Source organism: Aythya marila, assembly GCF_965140915.1.
Source record: "Aythya marila genome assembly, contig: HAP1_HAP1_SCAFFOLD_255, whole genome shotgun sequence".
In the NCBI taxonomy this organism is placed as follows: domain Eukaryota; kingdom Metazoa; phylum Chordata; class Aves; order Anseriformes; family Anatidae; genus Aythya; species Aythya marila.
The window spans coordinates 1-22,500 of record NW_028136701.1 but is presented as its reverse complement, the minus strand read 5'-3'; positions in this window follow the sequence as shown (position 1 = coordinate 22,500).

The following is a 22,500-nucleotide window of genomic DNA, read 5'->3' as shown; positions in this document are numbered from 1 at the left end:
GTTCACGGTTAGGGTTAGGGTTAGGGTAACGGTTAGGTAAGGGTTAGGGTTAGAGTTAGGGTTAGGGCTAGGGATAGTGTTAGGGTTAGGGTTAGGGTTACGGTTAGGGTTAGGGTTAGGGTTAGGTTTAGGGTTAGGGTTAGCGTTATTGTTAGGGTCAGGGTTATGTTTAGGGTTAGGGTTAGGGTTAGGGTTACTGTTAGGGTTAGGTTTACATTTAGGTTGATGTTTAGGGTTATGGTTAGTGTTAGTGTTCTGTTAGGGTTAGGGTTAGGGTTAGGGTTAATGTTCTGTTAGGGTTAGGGTTATGGTTAGGGTTATGGTTAGGGTTAGGGTTAGGGTTTAGGGTTAGGGTGAGGGTTATGGTTACGGTTAGGGTTAGCTTTAGGTTTAGGGTTTTCTTAGGGTTAGGTTTACGGTTAGGGTTAGGGTTAGGGTTAGGTTAGGGCTAGGGTTAGGTTTAGGGTCAGGTTTAGGGTTAAGTTTAGGCTTATGTTATGGTTACGATTAGGGTTAGGGTTAGGGTTAGGGTTAGCGTTAGGATTAGGTTTAGTGTTATGTTTAGGGTCAGGTTTAGGGTTAGGTTTTGTTTTTTTTTCGGGTTAGGTTTAGGGTTATGGTTAGGTTTAGGGTTAGGGTTAGCGTGAAGCTTAGGGTCAGTATTAGGTTTAGGTTTAGGATTATGTTTAGGTTTATGTTAGGGTCAGGGTTAGGGTAAGGGTTAGGGGTAGGTTTAGGGTAAGGTTTAGGGTTAGGGTTAAGTTTACGGTTAGGTTTAGAGTTAGTGATACATTTATTGTTACGGTTATGGTTTGGGATCTGTTAGGGTTAGGGTTAGGGTTAGAGTTAGGGTTAGGGTTATGGTTAGGGTTAGGGTTTTGTTAGGGTTAGCGTTAGGCTTAGGGTTAGGGTTCCGTTAGGGTTAGGGTTAGGGCTAGGGTTAGGTTTAGGGTTAGGGTTAGGTTTAGTGTTCTTTTAGGGTTAGGGCTAGGGTTAGGGTTTTGTTAGGGTTAGCGTTAGTCTTACGGTTAGGGTTCTGTTATGGTTAGGGTTAGGGTTAAGGTTAAGTTTAGGTTTAGGTTTAGCATTAGGGTTAGGGTTAAGGTTAGGAGTACTGTTCGGCTTAGGTTTTGGGTTAGGGTTAGGGTTTTGTTAGGGTTAGGGTTAGGGTTAGGTTTAGGTTTAGGGTTACGGTTAGGGTTAGGTTTAGGGTTAGGGTTAGTGTACTGTTCGGGTCAGGGTCAGGGTCAGGGTTAGGGATAGGGTTAGGGTTAGTGTTAGGGTTAGGGTCAGGGATAGGGTTAGGATTAGGGTTAGGGTCAGGGTCAGGGTTAGGGTTAGGAATAGGGTTAGGTTTAGGGTTTGGTTTAGGGTTAGGTGTACGGTTAGGGTTAGGGTTAGGTTGATGGTTAGGGTTAGGGTTAGGTTTAGTGTTCTGTTAGGTTTAGGGTTAGGGTTAGGGTTAGGGTTAGGGTTAGGGGTAGGGTTAGGGTTAGGGTTAGGGTTTGGGTTAGTGTTCTTTTAGGGTTAGGGTAGGGTTAGGGTTTTTTTAGGGTTAGCGTTAGGCTTAGGGTTTGGGTTCCGTTAGGGTTAGGGTTAGGGTTAGGGTTAGGTTTTAAGGTTAGGGTTAGGGTTAGCGTTAGGATTAGGTTTAGTGTTTTGTTTAGGGTCAGGTTTAGGGTTAGGTTTTGGGTTTTTTTCGGGTTAGGTTTAGGGTTAGGGTTAGGGTTAGGGTTAGGTTTAGGGAAAGATTTAGGTTTAGGTTTATGGTTACGGTTAGGGTTAGGTTTAGGTTTAGGTTGAGACTTAAGGTTAAGTTTATGTTAGGGTTAGGTTTAGGTTTAGGATTAGGGTTAGGGTTAGGGTTATGTTTAGGTTTAGGGTTAGGGTCAGGGTTAGGGTTAGGTTTAGGGTTAGGGTTAGGATTACCGTTAGGGTTAGGGATATGATTAGGTTTAGGGTTAGGGTTAGTGTTAAGCTTAGGGTTAGGATTAGGTTTAGGTTTAGGATTATGGTTAGGGTTATGTTAGGGTCAGGGTTAGGGTAAGGGTTAGGGTTATGGTTAGGGTAAGGGTTTGGGTTAGGGTTAAGTTTACGTTTAGGTTTAGAGTTAGTGATACATTTATTGTTACGGTTATGGTTTGGGATCTGTTAGGGTTAGGGTTTTGTTAGGGTTAGCGTTAGGCTTAGGGTTAGGTTTCCGTTAGGGTTAGGGTTAGGCTTAGGGTTAGGGTTAGGGTTAGGGTTAGTGTTCTTTTAGGGTTAGGGCTAGGGTTAGGGTTTTGTTAGGGTTAGCTTTAGTCTTAGGGTTAGGGTTCCGTTAGGGTTAGGGTTAGGGTTAAGGTTAAGTTTAGGTTTAGGTTTAGCGTAAGGGTTAGGGTTAGGGTTAGGATTACGGTTCGGCTTAGGTTTTGGGTTAGGGTTAGGGTTTTGTTAGGGTTAGGGTTAGGGTTAGGTTTAGGTTTTGGGTTACGGTTAGGGTTAAGGTTTTGGGTTACGGTTAGGGTTATGGTTAGGGTTAGGGTTAGGGTTAGGGTTAGGTTTAGGTTTAGGGTTACGGTTAGGGTTAGGTTTATGGTTAGGTTTAGCTTTAGGGTTAGGGTTTTCTTAGGGTTAGGGTTACGGTTAGGGTTAGGGTTAAGGTTAGTGTTAGGTTTAGGGTAAGGGTTAGGGTTAGGGTTAGGGTTAGGTAAGGGTTAGGGTTAGGCGTGGGTTATGGTTAGGGTTAGGGTTAGGTTTTTGGTTACGGTTAGGATTAAGGTTTTGGGTTAGGGTTAGGGTTACGTTTAGGGTTAGGTTTAGGGTTAGGGTTAGGTTTAGGGTTCGGGTTAGGGTTAGGGTTAGGGTTAGGTTTTTGATTACGGTTATGTTTACGGTTAGGGTTAGGGTTAGGTTTACGGTTAGGTTAAATGTTAGGGTTAGGGTTAGGGTAAGTGTTAGGGTTATGGCTAGCGATAAAGATACGGTTAGGATTAGGGTTAGGGTTAGGGTTCTCTTAGGGTTAGGGTTAGGGTTACAGTTAGGGTTAGGGTTAGCTTTTGGGTTAGGATTAGGGTTAGGATTACGGTTAGGGTTAGGGTTAGGGTTAGCTTTCTATTAGGGTTAGAGTTAGTATTAGGGTTATGTTAGGGTTATCTTTAGGCTTAGTGTTATGATTAGGGTTGGCTTATGTTCAGGGTTAGGGTTAGGGTTAGGGTTAGGGTTTGGGTTACGGTTAGGTTAGGGTCAGGGTTAGAGTTAGGGTTAGGGCTAGGGTTAGGGTTGTGTTATGTTCACGGTTAGGGTTATGTTTAGGGTTAGGGTTAGGATTACGGTTAGTGTTAGGTTTACGGTTAGGTTGATGGTTAGTGTTAGGATTAGGGTAAGTGTTCTATTAGAGTTAGGGTTAGGGCTAGGGTTAGGGTTAGTGTTCTGTTAGAGTTAGGGTTAGGGTTAGGGTTAGGGTTAGGGTTATGTTAGGGTTAGGGTTAGGTTTAGGGTTAGGGTTACGTTTAGGGTTAGGGTTAGGGTTAGGGTTAGGTTTAGGTTTAGGGTTAGGGTTAGGATTACGGTTAGGGTTAGGGATACGTTTAGGGTTAGGTTTAGGGTTAGGGTTAGGGTTAGGGTTAGGGTTAAGTTTAGGTTTAGGTTTAGCGTTAGGGTTAGTGTTAGGGTTAGGATTACGGTTCGGCTTAGGTTTTGGGTTAGGGTTAGGGTTTTGTTAGGGTTAGGGTTAGGGTTAGGGTTAGGTTTGGATTAGCGTTAGGCTTAGGGTTAGGATTACGGTTCGGCTTAGGTTTCGTGTTAGGAATAGGGTTTTGTTAGACTTAGGGTTAGGGTTAGGTTTAGTTTTAGGGTTAGGGTTTGGGTTAGTATTAGGGTTAGGGGTAGGGTTAGGATTAGGTTTTGAGTTAGTGTTATGGTTAGGGTTACGTTTAGGTTAGGGTTAGGGTTAGGGTTAGATTTAGCGTTAGGGTTAGGGTTAGTGTTGCGTTATGTTCACGGTTAGGGTTATGTTTAGGGTTAGGGTTAGGTTTAGGTTTAGGGTTAGGATTATGGTTAGATTTAGGGTTAGGGCTAGTGTTAGTGTTGTGTTATGTTCACGGTTATGGTTAGGTTTAGGGTTAGGGTTAGGGTTATGGCTAGGGTTGGGGTTAGGGTTTGGTTTTGTTATGGTTAGGGTTAGGGTTAGTGTTAGGGTTAGGGTTAGGGTTAGAGTTGGGGTACGGTTAGGGTTAGGGTTACGTTTAGGGTTAGGGTTAGGGTTAGGGTTAGGGTTAGGGTTAGGCTTAGGGTTAGGGTTACGATTAGGTTAGGGTTAGGGTTAGATTTAGCGTTAGGTCTACGGTTAGTGTTGGGTTATGTTAACGGTTAGGGTTATGTTTAGGGTTAGGTTTAGGTTTAGGGTTAGTGTTTTGTTAAGGTTTAGGGTTAGGTTTAGGGTTAGGGTTTTGTTAGGTTTAGGGTTAGGGTTAGGGTTAGGGGTAGGTGTAGGGTTAGGGTTAGTGTTAGGGTTAGGGTTTGGGTTAGGGTTAGGGTTAGGGTTAGGGTTACGATTAGGTTAGGGTTAGATATAGGGTTAGGGCTAGGGTTAGTGTTGGGTTATGTTCACGGTTAGGGTTATTGTTAGGGTTCGGGTTAGGGTTAGGGTTAGGTTTAGGGTTAGGCTTAGGGTTTGGGTTATGGTTTTGTTAGGGTTAGGTTTAAGGTTAGGCTTAGGTTTAGGGTTAGGTTTAGGGTTAGAGTTAGAGTTAGGTTTAGGGTTAGGGTTAGGGTTAGGGTTAGGGTTAGGGTTAGGGTTAGGGTTAGGGTTAGGGTTAAGGTTAGAGTTATGGTTCTGTTAGGGTTAGGGTTAGGGATAGGGTTAGCGTTAGGGTTAGGGCTAAGTTTAGCGTTAGGGTTAGGGTTAGCATTAGCATTAGTCTTAGGTATAATGTTAGGGGTAGGGTTAGGGTTTTGTTAGCGTTAGGGTTACGGTTACCGTTAGGGTTACGGTTAGTGTTATGTTAGGGTTATTTTCAGTGTTATGTTATGGTTAGGGTTAGGGTTAGTTTAGGGTTAGGGTTAGGGGCAGGGTTAGGGCTAGGTTTAGGGTTAGGTTTAGTGTTAGGGTTAGGATTAGGGGTAGGGTTAGGTTTAGTGTTAAGGTTAGGATTAGGGTTAGGGTTAGGGTTTTGGTTATTGTTTGTGTTAGGTTAGGGTTAGGGTTAAGGTTAGGGTTAGGGTTAGGTTTAGGGTTACGATTAGGTTAGGGTTAGGGTTAGATAAAGGCTTGGGGCTAGGGTTAGAGTTGGGTTATGTTCACGGTTAGGGTTATTGTTAGGGTTAGAGTTAGGGTTAGGTTTAGGGTTAGGCTTAGGGTTTGGGTTATGGTTTTGTTACGGTTAGAGTTAGAGTTAGGGTTAGGTTTAGGGTTAGTTTTAGTGTAATTGTTCTTTTAGGGTTAGGATTAGGGTTAGGGTTAGGTTATGGTTAGGGTTGGGTTTAGGGTTAGGGTTAGTGTTAGGTTAGCGTTAGGGTTAGGGTTAGGTTTAGGTTTAGCGTTAGGGTTAGGTTATGGGTAGGGTTAGGGTTAGGGTTAGGGTAAGGTTTAGGGTTAAGTTTAGGGTTAGGGTTATGTCAAGTGTTAGGGTTTTGTTGGGATTAGGGTCAGGGTTAGGGTTAGGGTTAGGGTAAAGTTTAGGGTAAGGGTTAGGTTTAGGGTTAGGGTTAGGGTTACGGTTAGGTTAGGGTTAGGGTTAGTGTTAGTTTTAGTGTTAGGGTTAGGGTTACGGTTAGGATTAAGGATATGGTTAGGGTTACGTTTAGGGTTAGGATTCTGTTAGGGTTAGGTTTAGGGTTAGGTTTTGCGTTAGGGTTATCGTTAGGGTTAGGTTTAGGGCTAGGGTTAGTGTTAGCTTTAGGGTTAGGTTTAAGGTTAGGGTTACGGTAGGGTTAGGGATACGGTTAGGGTTACGTTTAGGGTGAGGGTTAGGGTTATGGTTAGGGCTAGGGATACGGTTTGGGTTACCGTTAGGTTTAGGGTTCTGTTAGGTTTCGGGTTAGGGTTACGGTTAGGTTAGGGTTAGGTTTTGGGTTACGGTTAGGGTTAGGGTTAGGGTTAGGATGAGTGTTTGTGTTAGGGTTAGCCTTAGGGTTAGGGTTAGGATTAGGGTTTCGTTAGGATTAGGGTTAGGGTTAGGGTTACGGTTGGGGTTACGGTTAGTGTTAGGTCTAGGGTTAGGGTAATGTTTGGGTTAGGGTTAGTTTTAGGGTTTGGGTTAGGGTTAGGGTTGGCTTATCTTCAGGGTTAGGTTTTGGGTTATGGTTACCGTTAAGTTTAGGGTTACGGCTAGGGTTAGGGTTACGGTTAGGGTGATGGTTAGGGTTCGGGTTAGTGTTCAGTTAGGGTTAGGTTTAGGATTAGGGTTAGGGTTAGGGTTAGGGTTAGCGTTAGGTTTAGGTTTAGATTACAGTTAAGCTTAGGTTTAGTTTTAGGGTTAGGATTAGGGTAATGGTTAGGGTTAGGGTTAGGTTTAGGGTCAGGTTAGTGTTAGGGTTATGGTTATGGTTAGGATTAGGGTTAGAGTTTAGGGTTCTGTTAGGGTTAGGGTTAGGTTTAGGGTTAGTGTTGGGGTTAGTGTTAGTTTTAGCGTTAGGGTTAGGGTTAGCATTAGTATTATGGCTTAGGTATAGTGTTAGGGTTAGGGTTAGGGTTTTGTTAGGGTTAAGGTTAGGGTTACGGTTAGGGTTACGGTTAGCTTTACGTTAGGTTTAGGGTTAGGGTTAGGGTTATGTTAGGGTTATGGTTAGGTTTACGGTTATTGTTAGGGTTATGGTTATGGTTAGGTTTAGGGTTAGGTTTAGGGTTTGAGTGAGGTTAGGGTAGTGTTAGGGTTATGGTTAGGTTAGCGTTAGGGTTAGGGTTAGGGTTAGGTTATGGTTAGGGTTATGGTTAGGGTTAGGGTTAGGGTTACGGTAAGGTTTAGGTTTAAGGTTAGGGTTAGCGTTATGGCAAGGGTAAGGTTTCTGTTGGGATTAGGGTCAGGGTTAGGGTTAGGTTTAGGGTTAGGGTAAGGTTTAACGTTAGGGTTAGGTTTAGGTTTAGGGCTAGGGTTAGGTTTAGGGTTAGGGTTAGGATTAGGGGTAGGGTTAATGTTAGTTTTAGGGTTAGGGTTAGGGTTGTGGTTAGGGTTAGGGATACGGTTAGGGTTACGTTTAGGGTTAGGTTTCTGTTAGGGTTAGGGTTAGGGTTAGGTTAAGGGTTATGTTTAGGGTTAGGTTTAGGGTTACGGTTAGGGTTAGGGTTAGGTTTAGTGTTAGGGTTAAGGTTAGGTTTATGGTTAGCTTTAGCTTTAGGTTTAGCGTTATGGTTAGGGTTAGGGTTAGGTTTAGGCTTAGGGTTAAGGTTATGGTTAGGGTTACGGGTAGGGTTAGGGTTAGTGTTACGGTTAGGGTTAGGGTTATGGTTACCGTTATGTTTAGGGTTACGTTCAAGTTTAAGATTAGTGTTCTGTTAGGGTTAGGTTTACGGTTAGGGTTAGGGTTAGGGTTAGCGTTAGGGTTAGGGTTAGCGTTAGGGTTACAGTTAGGATTACGGTTAAGCTTAGGTTTAGGGTTAGTTTTAGGATTAGTGTCGTGGTTAGGGTTAGGGTCAAGTTTCGGGTTAGGTTAGTGTTAGGGTTAGTGTTGTGGTTAGGGTTAGGATATGGGTTAGAGTTAGGGTTCTGTAGGTGTTAAGGTTAGGGTTTTGGTTAGGGTTAGCATTAGGGTTAGGGTTAGGTTTATGGTTAGCATTAGCGTTACGCTTAAGTATAGGTTTAGGGTTAGGGTTAAGGGTTTGTTAGGGTTAGGGTTAGGGTTACTGTTAGGGTTACGGTTAGCGTTTTGTTAGGGTTAGGGTTAGGGTCATGTTAGGGTTAGGGTTAGGGTTTGGGTTACATTAGGGTAGGGTTAGGTTTAGGGTTAGCGTTATGGTTAGAGTTAGGTTTAGGGTTAGGGTTCTGTTTCGGTTAGGGTTAGGGTTACGGTTAGGGTTAGGATTAAGGTTGGGTTAGGATTAGGGTCAGGCGTAGGGTTATGGTTATTGTTTGGGTTTGGGTTCGGGTTTGGGTTCTGGTTAGTGTTAGGGTTAGTGTTATGTTAGGTTTAGGGATAGGGTTGGGGTTAGGGTTAGAGTATTAGGGTTAGATCTGCTCTCAGCCGTTAGGATTAGATTTAGGGTTAGGGTTAGTGTTATGTTAGGGTTAGGTTTAGGGTAAGTGTTAGGGTTAGGTTTAGGTTTAGGGTTATGGTAAGTGTTAGTGTATGGGTTAGGTTTAGGTTTAGGGTTCCCTTTAGGGTTCCCTTTAGGGTTAGGTTAGGGTTAGGTTTAGTGTTTGAGCGTTAGGTTTAGATCCGCGGGCAGCCGTTAGGGTTAGGGTTAGGGTGAGGGTTGGGTTAGTTTTAGGTTAGGGATAGGTTTATTTTCTGACTATAGTAACTAGACCATCCAATAAAAATCATCTTTATTGTCTTTAGCAAAGCAATGGCTTCTATATCATCAATTAATTGTACATGCCCTTGGAAAAGCCAAGGCAATACCTCCCCTGCTTGGAGCTGTATCCAAACGCAGTTATGGATACAATCTGTAGCAGCAGCTATTATTAGAGAGGGTGAAGGAGGAACTTTGCCCACTGAAATTCGAAAATTGATTTGGGATAATGCTTCAGAATTTGAAAAAGATTTTCAAGCATGGTGGCAATTAGTCAACTTTACCCTTTATGCAGAAAATGATCAAATAGTTGCCTTTATACTTACTATAAGTAATGCCACCGTATACAATGTATAGCCAATCATTGCATTAGGACTCAATCATAATGGAACTATACTTTATCCTAAAGGGCATAAAGTATGGGCCCATCAAAAGGGAGGAAAGTGGCAAACAATTGATGTAAATGCATGCATTGTGCGTGAACAAAAAGGTTTCATCTGTGAAAGTAACACGCTGGGATCCCAAGACATTTGTCTTGAGACTGAGCAAAATATTTGCCACTTTGAGATACATCCTAATGAAACCCTTGAAACTGTACTTGTATATATTGGGAAAGGTTGTGTTTGCATGAGAAGTCATTGTGATTCTATAGTCGTAGATAATGCTGTGGTAGGTACCAGTAATCACTCTAATGTTTGTGTTTGCAATTTTACCAAAATCTCACCCATATCACACTATCAGGTAGACCTGCGCAACAGGTATAAGGCCCTGGAGGCCGAAAGGCAATCGATGGATGGAAAAGGCTACAATCCCTCTCCACCAGAGATATTGGCAGGGTTGGAAAAGCCAACCCCCCAGTATAGTGACCACAGGCAGCAGGAAGAAAAGGTGAGTTTTAGTTGTGGGTGATTTATCAATCAGCGGAACAGAGGGTCCAATATGTAGAAGGGACCCTCCTCTAAGGGAAATCTGCTGCCTTCCTGGGGCCTGGGTTAGGACATCACAAGGAGGCTTCCCAGCTTGGTTAAACCGTCAGACTATTACCGATTGCTCGTCCTATATCTGGGAGGAGAAGGAGTGGCAACGCATAGCCTGTGAGCAATCAAAAGGGACTTCAAGGACTTGTCAATTTGTCAAAACTACACGAAACACAACGGAAACCCCAAAACACGTCAAAAACACAACAAAAGCGAACGGGATCAGAAGAAAAAACGTGATTTAACACCAAAAATACACTTAAACCTACCTGACGTTCTCCTAAATGTACAATCCACTCCCAACCACCAGAAAACCCAATGGAAACCCAACAAAACCCAACAGAGACACCCAAACACGTCAAAAACACCCCAAACAAGTCCGGGATAACCACCAAAAACAGAAGAAAACCCCAAAACCATAGATCCACCCCAAAAACACCCTAAACCTACATGATATTCTCCAAAACCCACAATTTACAATTTTCCACCACCATGACCACGGAAAACCCAACGAAACCCAACGGAGACCCCAAAACACGTCAAAATCACCCCAAACAAGAACGGGATCACCTACAAAACTGGAAGAAAATTCCAAAAAGCACAGATCCAATCCCAAAACCACCCTAAAACTACCCGATGTTCTCCAAATCACAAAGTCCAATCCCTACCACCATAAAACCCATTAGGAACTAGACGAAACACAACGGAAACCCCAAAAACACCTCAAAAACACCCCAAAAGCGAACCGGATCAGAAGAAAAAACATGATTTAACCCCCCAAAAACCCTTAAACCAACCTGATGTTCTCCAAAACCCACAATCCACTCCTATTTAACATAATGACCAACAGGAACCCAACAAAACCCAACGGAGACCCCAAGACACGTCAAGAACAGGCCCCCAAAAAACGAGACCACCCTAAAAAACAGAAGAAAACCTAAAAAACAGAAGAAATCCCCCAAAACCATAGATTCACCCCCCCCCAAAATAACTTAAACTCACCCATGTTCTCCAAAACCCACAATTTAACATTTTCCACCATGATGACCAACGAGAACCGAAAAAAACCCATCGGAGACCCCAATACACCTCATAAACTTCCCAAAAAAGAATGGGACAACGTAAAAAACGAAAGAAAACCCCCAAAAACATGACTCTGCCCCAAAAGTCCCCCTAAACCTACGTGATGTTCTCCAAAACCCACATTTTACACTTTTCCACCATGATGACCAACAGGAACCCAAATAAAACCCAACGGAGACCCCAAAACATGTCAAAAACACCCCCAAAAAGAACTTCATCACACCAAAACTGGAAAAAAATCCCCCAAAACCACAGATCCACCCCCAAAACACCCTAAATGTACCCGATGTTCTGTAAACTTACAATTTACACTTTTTCACCATGATGACCACGGAAAACCCAACGAAACAAAAAAGAGACCACAAAACATGTCAAAAACACCCCAAACAAGAACGGAATCACCCCAAAAAACAGAAGAAAACCCCAAATACCATGAATCCACCCCAAAAGTCCCCCTAAACCTACCTGATGTTCTCCAAAACCCACAATCTACACTTTTCCACCATGATGACCACGGAAAAACCAACAAAACCCAATGGAAACCCCAATACACGTCAAAACACTCCTAAAAAGAACAGAATCACCCCCTAAAAAAACAGAAGTAAACCCCAAATACCATGAATCCACCCCAAAAGTCCCCCTAAACCTACCTGAAGTTCTCCAAAACCCGCAATTTACCCTTTTCCACCACCATGACCACAGAAAAACCAACGAAACCCAACGGAGACCCCAATACACGTCAAAACACCCCAAAAAAGAACAGGATCACCCCAAAAAACAGAAGAAAACCCCATACACCATGAATCCACCCCAAAAGACCCCTAAACCTACCTGATGTTCTCCAAAACCCACAATCTACACTTTTCCACCATAATGACAACGGAAAACCCAATGAAACCCAACGGAGACCCCAAAACATCTCAAAAACACCCCAAACAAGAACGTGATCACCCCCTAAAATGAAAGAAAACCCCAAAAAGCACGGATCCAATACAAAACCACTCTAAACATACCTGATGTTCTCCAGATCTTGAAGTCCAATCCCAACCACCATAAAACCCAGTAGGAACTCCACGAAACACAACGAAAACCGCAAAACACGTTAAAAAATCACCCCAAAAGAGAACCGGATCAGAAGAAAAAATGTGATTTAACCCCCCAAAAAAACCTTAAACCTACCTGATGTTCTCCAAAACCCACAATCCACTCCTATTTAACATAATGACCAACAAGAACCGAACAAAACCCAACGGAGACCCCGAGACACGTCAAGAACATGCCCAAAAAAAAGGGGACCACCCCAAAACCAGAAGAAAACAATAAAAAAGAGAAGAAATCCCCCAAAACCATAGATTCACCACCAAAAAAAAACTTAAACTCACCTATGTTCTCCAAAATCCACAATTTACCAGTTTCCACCATGATGACCAACGAGAAGCCAACTAAATCCCAACGGAGACCCCAAAACACGTCAAAAACACCCCAAAAAAGAACGGGATCACACCCAAAACTGGAAGAAAATCCCCAAATACCATAGATCCACCCCAAAAACACCCTAAACCTACCTGAAGTTCTCCAAAACCCCACAATTTACAATTTTCCACCACCATGACCACAGAAAACCCAACGAAACCCAACGGAGACCCCAAAACACGTCAAAATCACCCCAAACAAGAACTGCATCACCCCCAAAACTGGAAGAAAATCCCCCAAAACCATGGATCCACCCCAAAACCACCCTAAACCTACCTGAAGTTCTCCAAAACCCATAATCTAAACTTTTCCACCACCATGACCACGGAAAACCCAACGAAACCCAATGGAGACCCCAAAAGACGTCAAAAACACACCAAACAAGAACAGGATCATCCCAAAAACGAAATAAAATCCCCCAAAACCATGGATCCACCCCAAAACCACCCTAAACCTACCTGATGTTCTCCAAAACCCACAATTTAACCTGTTCCTCCATGATGACCATGGAAAACCCAACGAAAACCAATGGAGACCCCAAAAATACGTCAAAAACATCCCAAAAAAGAACAGTATCACCCCAAAAAACAGAAGGAAACCACAAATACCATAGATTCACCTCAAAAGTCCCCGTAAACCTACCTGAAGTTCTCCAAAACCCACAATCTACACTTTTCCACCATGATGACCACGGAAAACCCAACGAAACTCATCGGAGACCACAAAACACGTCAAAAACACCCCCCAAAAAGAACGGGATCACTCCAAAAACAGAAGAAAACCCTAAAAAACAGAAGAAATCCCCCAAAACCATAGATTCAACCCCAAAAAAGAACAGGATCACCCCAAAAAACGAAAGAAAACCCCAAATACCATAGATCCACCCCAAAACAACCCTAAACCTACCTGATGTTCTCCAAAACCCACAATTTACAATTTTACACCATGATGACCAACGAGAACGCAACAAAACACAACGGAGAACCCCAAACACCTCAAAAATTTCCCCCCCAAAAAACCGGACCACCCCAAGACATAGAAGGAAACCCCAAAAAACATGACTCTCCCCCAAAAGTCCCCCTAAACCTACCTGATGTTCTCCAAAAACCCACAATTTACACTTTTCCACCATGATGACCAACAAGAACCCAACTAAAACCAAACGGAGACCCCAAAACATGTCAAAAGCACCCCAAAAAAGAACTGCATCACCCCAAAAAACAGAAGAAAACCCCAAATACCATGAATCCACCCCAAAAGTCCCCCTAAACCTACCTGAAGTTCTCCAAAACCCACAATCTACACTTTTCCACCACGATGAGAACAAGAACCCAACTAAAACCAAACGGAGACCCCAAAACATGTCAAAAGCACCCCAAAAAAGAACTGCATCACCCCAAAAAAGAGAAGAAAACCCCAAATACCATGAATCCACCCCAAAAGTCCCCCTAAACCTACCTGAAGTTCTCCAAAACCCACAATCTACACTTTTCCACCATGATGACCACGGAAAACCCAACAAAACCCAAAGAAGACCCCCTAAACATGTCAAAAACACCACAAATAGAACGGGATCAACACAAAAAAATGAAAGAAAACACCAAAAGCCATAGATGCACCCAAAAAGTCCCCCTAAACCTACCAGATGTTCTCCAAAACCCCACAATTTACATTTTTCCACCATGATGACCAACAAGAACACAACTAAAACCAAAGGGAAACACCAAAACATGTCAAAAACACCCCAAAAAAGAACTGCATCACCCCAAAAAACAGAAGAAAACACCAAATACCATGAATCCACCCCAAAAGTCCCCTAAACCTACCTGAAGTTCTCCAAAACCCACAATCTACACTTTTCCACCATGATGACCACGGAAAACCCAACGAAACCCAACGGAGTCCACAAAACATGTCAAAAACACACCAAAAAAGAACAGCATCACCCCAAAAAACAGAAGAAAACTCCAAATACCATAGATCCACCACAAAAGTCCCCCTAAACCTACCTGAAATTCTCCAAAATCCACAATCTACACTTTTCCACCATGATGACAACGGAAAACCCAACGAAACCCAACGGAGACCCCAAAACACGTCAAAAACACCCCAAACAAGAACGGGATCAACACAAAAAATGAAAGAAACCCCCCAAAGCCATAGATCCACCCCAAAAGTCCCCCTAAACCTACCTGATGTTCTCCAAAAACCCACAATTTACACTTTTCCACCATGATGACCAACAAGAACCCAACTAAAACCAAACGGAGACCCCAAAACACGTCGAAAACACCCCAAAAAAGAACTGGTTCAACCCCAAAAAGACAGAAAACCCCAAAAGCCATAGATCCACCCCCCCCAAAAAAACCTTAAACTCACCTGATGTTCTTCAAAACCCATAATTTACACTTTTCCAACACCATGACCACGGAAAACCCAACGAAACCAAACAGAAACCCCAAAAAAGGTCAAAAACACCAAACAAGAACGGGATCACCCCCAAAAACGAAAGAAAAACCCCAAAACCATGGATCCACCCCAAAAGACCCCCTAAACCGACCTGATGTTCTCCAAAACCCACTATTAAACCTGTTCCTCCATGATGACAACGGAAAACCCAACGAAACCCAACGGAGACCCCAAAACACATCAAAAACACCCCAAACAAGAACGGAATCAACACAAAAAACGAAAGAAAACCCCAAAGCCATAGATCCACCCCAAAAGTCCCCCTAAACCTACCTGATGTTCTCCAAAAACCCACAATTTACACTTTTCCACCATGATGACCACGGAAAACCCAACGAAACCCAACGGAGACCCCAAAACACGTCAAAAACACCCCAAAAAAGAACTGCATCACCCCAAAAAACAGAAGAAAACCCCATATACCATGAATCCACCCCAAAAGTCCCCCTAAACCTACCTGATGTTCTCCAAAACCACAATCTACACTTTTCCACCATGATGACAATGGAAAACCCAACAAGACCCAATGGAGACCACAAAACACGTCAAAAACACCCCAAAAAAGAACTGCATCACCCCAAAAAACAGAAGAAAATGCCAAATACCATGAATCCACCCCAAAAGAACCCCTAAACCTACCTGATGTTCTTCAAAACCCACAATCTACACTTTTCCACCATGATGACCACGGAAAACCCAACGAAACCCAACGGAGACCCCAAAACACGTCAAAAACACCCCAAACAAGAACTGCATCACCTCAAAAAACAGAAGAAAAGCCCAAATACCAGGAATCCACCCCAAAAGTCCCCCTAAACCTACCTGAAGTTCTCCAAAACCCACAATCTACACTTTTCCACCACGAGGACAACGGAAAACCCAACAAAACCCTACGGAGACCCCAAAACACGTCAAAAACACCCCAAAAATGAAAGGCATCACCCCAAAAAACAGAAGAAAACTCCAAATACCATAGATCGACCACAAAAGTCCCCCAAAACCTACCTGAAATTCTCCAAAACCCACAATCTACACTTTTCCACCATGATGACCACGGAAAACCCAACGAAACCCAACGGAGACCCCAAAACACGTCAAAAACACCCCAAAAAAGAACGGGATCAACACAAACAATGAAAGAAAGCACCAAAAGCCATAGATCCACTCCAAAAGTCCCCCTAAACCTACCTGATGTTCTCCAAAACCCACAATCTACACTTTTCCACCATGATGACCAACAAGAACCCAACTAAAACCAAATGGAGACACCAAAACATGTCAAAAACACCCCAAAAAAGGAACTGCATCACCCAAAAAACAGAAGAAAAGCCCAAATACGATGAATCCACCCCAAAAGTCCCCTAAACCTACCTGAAGTTCTCCAAAACCCACAATCTACACTTTTCCACCACGATGAGAACAAGAACCCAACTAAAACCAAACGGAGACCCCAAAACATGTCAAAAGCACCCCAAAAAAGAACTGCATCACCCCAAAAAAGAGAAGAAAACCCCAAATACCATGAATCCACCCCAAAAGTCCCCCTAAACCTACCTGAAGTTCTCCAAAACCCACAATCTACACTTTTCCACCATGATGACCACGGAAAACCCAACAAAACCCAAAGGAGACCCCAAAACATGTCAAAAACACCACAAATAGAACGGGATCAACACAAAAAAATGAAAGAAAACACCAAAAGCCATAGATGCACCCAAAAAGTCCCCCTAAACCTACCAGATGTTCTCCAAAACCCCACAATTTACATTTTTCCACCATGATGACCAACAAGAACACAACTAAAACCAAAGGGAAACACCAAAACATGTCAAAAACACCCCAAAAAAGAACTGCATCACCCCAAAAAACAGAAGAAAACACCAAATACCATGAATCCACCCCAAAAGTCCCCTAAACCTACCTGAAGTTCTCCAAAACCCACAATCTACACTTTTCCACCATGATGACCACGGAAAACCCAACGAAACCCAACGGAGTCCACAAAACATGTCAAAAACACACCAAAAAAGAACAGCATCACCCCAAAAAACAGAAGAAAACTCCAAATACCATAGATCCACCACAAAAGTCCCCCTAAACCTACCTGAAATTCTCCAAAATCCACAATCTACACTTTTCCACCATGATGACAACGGAAAACCCAACGAAACCCAACGGAGACCCCAAAACACGTCAAAAACACCCCAAACAAGAACGGGATCAACACAAAAAATGAAAGAAACCCCCCAAAGCCATAGATCCACCCCAAAAGTCCCCCTAAACCTACCTGATGTTCTCCAAAAACCCACAATTTACACTTTTCCACCATGATGACCAACAAGAACCCAACTAAAACCAAACGGAGACCCCAAAACACGTCGAAAACACCCCAAAAAAGAACTGGTTCAACCCCAAAAAGACAGAAAACCCCAAAAGCCATAGATCCACCCCCCAAAAAAACCTTAAACTCACCTGATGTTCTTCAAAACCCATAATTTACACTTTTCCAACACCATGACCACGGAAAACCCAACGAAACCAAACAGAAACCCCAAAAAAGGTCAAAAACACACCAAACAAGAACGGGATCACCCCCAAAAACGAAAGAAAAACCCCAAAATCATGGATCCACCCCAAAAGACCCCCTAAACCGACCTGATGTTCTCCAAAACCCACTATTAAACCTGTTCCTCCATGATGACAACGGAAAACCCAACGAAACCCAACGGAGACCCCAAAACACATCAAAAACACCCCAAACAAGAACGGAATCAACACAAAAAACGAAAGAAAACCCCAAAGCCATAGATCCACCCCAAAAGTCCCCCTAAACCTACCTGATGTTCTCCAAAAACCCACAATTTACACTTTTCCACCATGATGACCACGGAAAACCCAACGAAACCCAACGGAGACCCCAAAACACGTCAAAAACACCCCAAAAAAGAACTGCATCACCCCAAAAAACAGAAGAAAACCCCATATACCATGAATCCACCCCAAAAGTCCCCCTAAACCTACCTGATGTTCTCCAAAACCCACAATCTACACTTTTCCACCATGATGACAATGGAAAACCCAACAAGACCCAATGGAGACCACAAAACACGTCAAAAACACCCCAAAAAAGAACTGCATCACCCCAAAAAACAGAAGAAAATGCCAAATACCATGAATCCACCCCAAAAGAACCCCTAAACCTACCTGATGTTCTTCAAAACCCACAATCTACACTTTTCCACCATGATGACCACGGAAAACCCAACGAAACCCAACGGAGACCCCAAAACACGTCAAAAACACCCCAAACAAGAACTGCATCACCTCAAAAAACAGAAGAAAAGCCCAAATACCAGGAATCCACCCCAAAAGTCCCCCTAAACCTACCTGAAGTTCTCCAAAACCCACAATCTACACTTTTCCATTACGAGGACAACGGAAAACCCAACAAAACCCTACGGAGACCCCAAAACACGTCAAAAACACCCCCAAAAATGAAAGGCATCACCCCAAAAAACAGAAGAAAACTCCAAATACCATAGATCGACCACAAAAGTCCCCCAAAACCTACCTGAAATTCTCCAAAACCCACAATCTACACTTTTCCACCATGATGACCACGGAAAACCCAACGAAACCCAACGGAGACCCCAAAACACGTCAAAAACACCCCAAAAAAGAACGGGATCAACACAAACAATGAAAGAAAGCACCAAAAGCCATAGATCCACTCCAAAAGTCCCCCTAAACCTACCTGATGTTCTCCAAAACCCACAATCTACACTTTTCCACCATGATGACCAACAAGAACCCAACTAAAACCAAATGGAGACACCAAAACATGTCAAAAACACCCCAAAAAAGGAACTGCATCACCCAAAAAACAGAAGAAAAGCCCAAATACGATGAATCCACCCCAAAAGTCCCCTAAACCTACCTGAAGTTCTCCAAAACCCACAGTCTACACTTTTCCACCATGATGACCACGGAAAACCCAACAAAACCCAACGGAGACCCCAAAACACGTCAAAAACACCCCAAACAAGAACGGAATCAACACAAAAAACGAAAGAAAACCCCCAAAGCCATAGATCCACCCCAAAAGTCCCCCTAAACCTACCTGATGTTCTTCAAAACCCACAATCTACACTTTTCCACCACGATGACAACGGAAAACCCAACAAAACCTTACGGAGACCCCAAAACACGTCAAAGACACCCCAAACAAGAACTGCATCACCCCAAAAAACAGAAGAAAACACCAAATACCATGAATCCACCCCAAAAGTCCCCTAAACCTACCTGAAGTTCTCCAAAACCCACAATCTACACTTTTCCACCATGATGACCACGGAAAACCCAACGAAACCCAACGGAGACCACAAAACACGTCAAAAACACCCCAAAAAAGAACTGCATCACCCCAAAAAACAGAAGAAAATGCCAAATACCATGAATCTACCCCAAAAGAACCCCTAAACTTACCTGATGTTCTTCAAAACCCACAATCTACACTTTTCCACCATGATGACCACGGAAAACCCAACGAAACCCAACGGAGACCCCAAAACACATCAAAAACACCCCAAACAAGAACTGCATCACCCCAAAAAACAGAAGAAAAGCCCAAATACCATGAATCCACCCCAAAAGTCCCCCTAAACCTACCTGAAGTTCTCCAAAACCCACAATCTACACTTTTCCACCACGAGGACAACGGAAAACCCAACAAAACCCTACGGAGACCCCAAAACACGTCAAAAACACCCCAAAAATGAAAGGCATCACCCCAAAAAACAGAAGAAAACTCCAAATACCATAGATCGACCACAAAAGTCCCCCAAAACCTACCTGAAATTCTCCAAAACCCACAATCTACACTTTTCCACCATGATGACCACGGAAAACCCAACGAAACCCAACGGAGACCCCAAAACACGTCAAAAACACCCCAAAAAAGAACGGGATCAACACAAACAACGAAAGAAAGCACCAAAAGCCATAGATCCACTCCAAAAGTCCCCCCTAAACCTACCTGATGTTCTCCAAAACCCACAATCTACACTTTTCCACCATGATGACCAAAAAGAACCCAACTAAAACCAAACGGAGACACCAAAACATGTCAAAAACACCCCAAAAAAGGAACTGCATCACCCAAAAAACAGAAGAAAAGCCCAAATACGATGAATCCACCCCAAAAGTCCCCTAAACCTACCTGAAGTTCTCCAAAACCCACAGTCTACACTTTTCTACGATGATGACCACGGAAAACCCAACAAAACCCAACGGAGACCCCAAAACACGTCAAAAACACCCCAAACAAGAACGGAATCAACACAAAAAACGAAAGAAAACCCCCAAAGCCATAGATCAACCCCAAAAGTCCCCCTAAACCTACCTGATGTTCTTCAAAACCCACAATCTACACTTTTCCACCACGATGACAACGGAAAACCCAACAAAACCTTACGGAGACCCCAAAACACGTCAAAGACACCCCAAACAAGAACTGCATCACCCCAAAAAACAGAAGAAAACCCCAAATACCATGAATCCACCCCAAAAGTCCCCTAAACCTACCTGAAGTTCTCCAAAACCCACAATCTACACTTTTCCACAATGATGACCACGGAAAACCCAACGAAACCCAACGGAGACCCCAAAACACGTCAAAAACACCTCAAATAGAACGGGATCAACACAAAAAAATGAAAGAAAACACCAAAAGCCATAGATCCACCCCAAAAGTCCCCCTAAACCTACCTGATGTTCTCCAAAAACCCACAATTTACACTTTTCCACCATGATGACCAACAAGAACACAACTAAAACCAAACGGAGACCACAAAACATGTCAAAAACACCCCAAACAAGAACTGGTTCGACCCCAAAATGAAAGAAAACCCCAAAAGCCATAGATCCACCCCCCAAAAAAACCTTAAACTCACCTGATGTTCTTCAAAACCCATAATTTACACTTTTCCAACACCATGACCACGGAAAACCCAACGAAACCAAACAGAAACCCCAAAAAAGGTCAAAAACACACCAAACAAGAACGGGATCACCCCCAAAAACGAAAGAAAAACCCCAAAACCATGGATCCACCCCAAAAGACCCCCTAAACCTACCTGATGTTCTCCAAAACCCACAATTTAACCTGTTCCTCAATGATGACAACGGAAAACCCAACGAAACCCAACGGAGACCCCAAAACACGTCAAAAACACCCCAAACAAGAACGGACTCAACACAAAAAACGAAAGAAAACCCCCAAAGCCATAGATCCACCACAAAAGTCCCCCTAAACCTACCTGATGTTCTCCAAAAACCCACAATTTACACTTTTCCACCATGATGACCACGGAAAACCCAACGAAACCCAACGGAGACCCCAAAACACGTCAAAAACACCCCAAAAAAGAACTGCATCACCCCAAAAAACAGAAGAAAACCCCACATACCATGAATCCACCCCAAAAGTCCCCCTAAACCTACCTGATGTTCTTCAAAACCCACAATCTACACTTTTCCACCATGATGACAATGGAAAACCCAACAAGACCCAACGGAGACCACAAAACACGTCAAAAACACCCCAAAAAAGAACTGCATCACCCCAAAAAACAGAAGAAAATCCCAAATACCATGAATCCACCCCAAAAGAACCCCTAAACGTACCTGATGTTCTTCAAAACCCACAATCTACACTTTTCCACCATGATGACCACGGAAAACCCAACGAAACCCAACGGAGACCCCAAAACACGTCAAAAACACCCCAAACAAGAACTGCATCACCCCAAAAAACAGAAGAAAAGCCCAAATACCAGGAATCCACCCCAAAAGTCCCCCTAAACCTACCTAAAGTTCTCCAAAAACCCACAATCTACACTTTTCAACCACGAGGACAACGGAAAACCCAACAAAACCCTACGGAGACCCCAAAACATGTCAAAAACACCCCAAAAATGAAAGGCATCACCCCAAAAAACAGAAGAAAACTCCAAATACCATAGATCGACCACAAAAGTCCCCCAAAACCTACCTGAAATTCTCCAAAACCCACAATCTACACTTTTCTACCATGATGACCACGGAAAACCCAACGAAACCCAACGGAGACCCCAAAACAGGTCAAAAACACCCCAAACAAGAACGGGATCAACACAAACAACGAAAGAAAGCACCAAAAGCCATAGATCCACTCCAAAAGTCCCTCTAAACCTACCTGATGTTCTCCAAAACCCACAATCTACACTTTTCCACCATGATGACCAACAAGAACCCAACTAAAACCAAACGGAGACCCCAAAACATGTCAAAAACACCCCAAAAAAGGAACGGCATCACCCAAAAAACAGAAGAAAAGCCCAAATACCATGAATCCACCCCAAAAGTCCCCTAAACCTACCTGAAGTTCTCCAAAACCCACAGTCTACACTTTTCCATCATGATGACCACGGAAAACCCAACGAAACCCAACGGAGACCCCAAAACACGTCAAAAACACCCCAAACAAGAACGGAATCAACACAAAAAACGAAAGAAAACCCCCAAAGCCATAGATCAACCCCAAAAGTCCCCCTAAACCTACCTGATGTTCTTCAAAACCCACAATCTACACTTTTCCACCACGAGGACAACGGAAAACCCAACAAAACCCTACGGAGACCCCAAAATACGTCAAAGACACCCAAAACAAGAACTGCATCACCCCAAAAAACAGAAGAAAACACCAAATACCATGAATCCACCCCAAAAGTCCCCTAAACCTACCTGAAGTTCTCCAAAACCCACAATCTACACTTTTCCACCATGATGACCACGGAAAACCCAACGAAACCCAACGGAGACCCCAAAACACGTCAAAAACACCTCAAATAGAACGGGATCAACACAAAAAAACGAAAGAAAACCCCCAAAGCCATAGATCCACCCCAAAAGTCCCCCTAAACCTACCTGATGTTCTCCAAAAACCCACAATTTACACTTTTCCACCATGATGACCAACAAGAACACAACTAAAACCAAACGGAGACCACAAAACATGTCAAAAACACC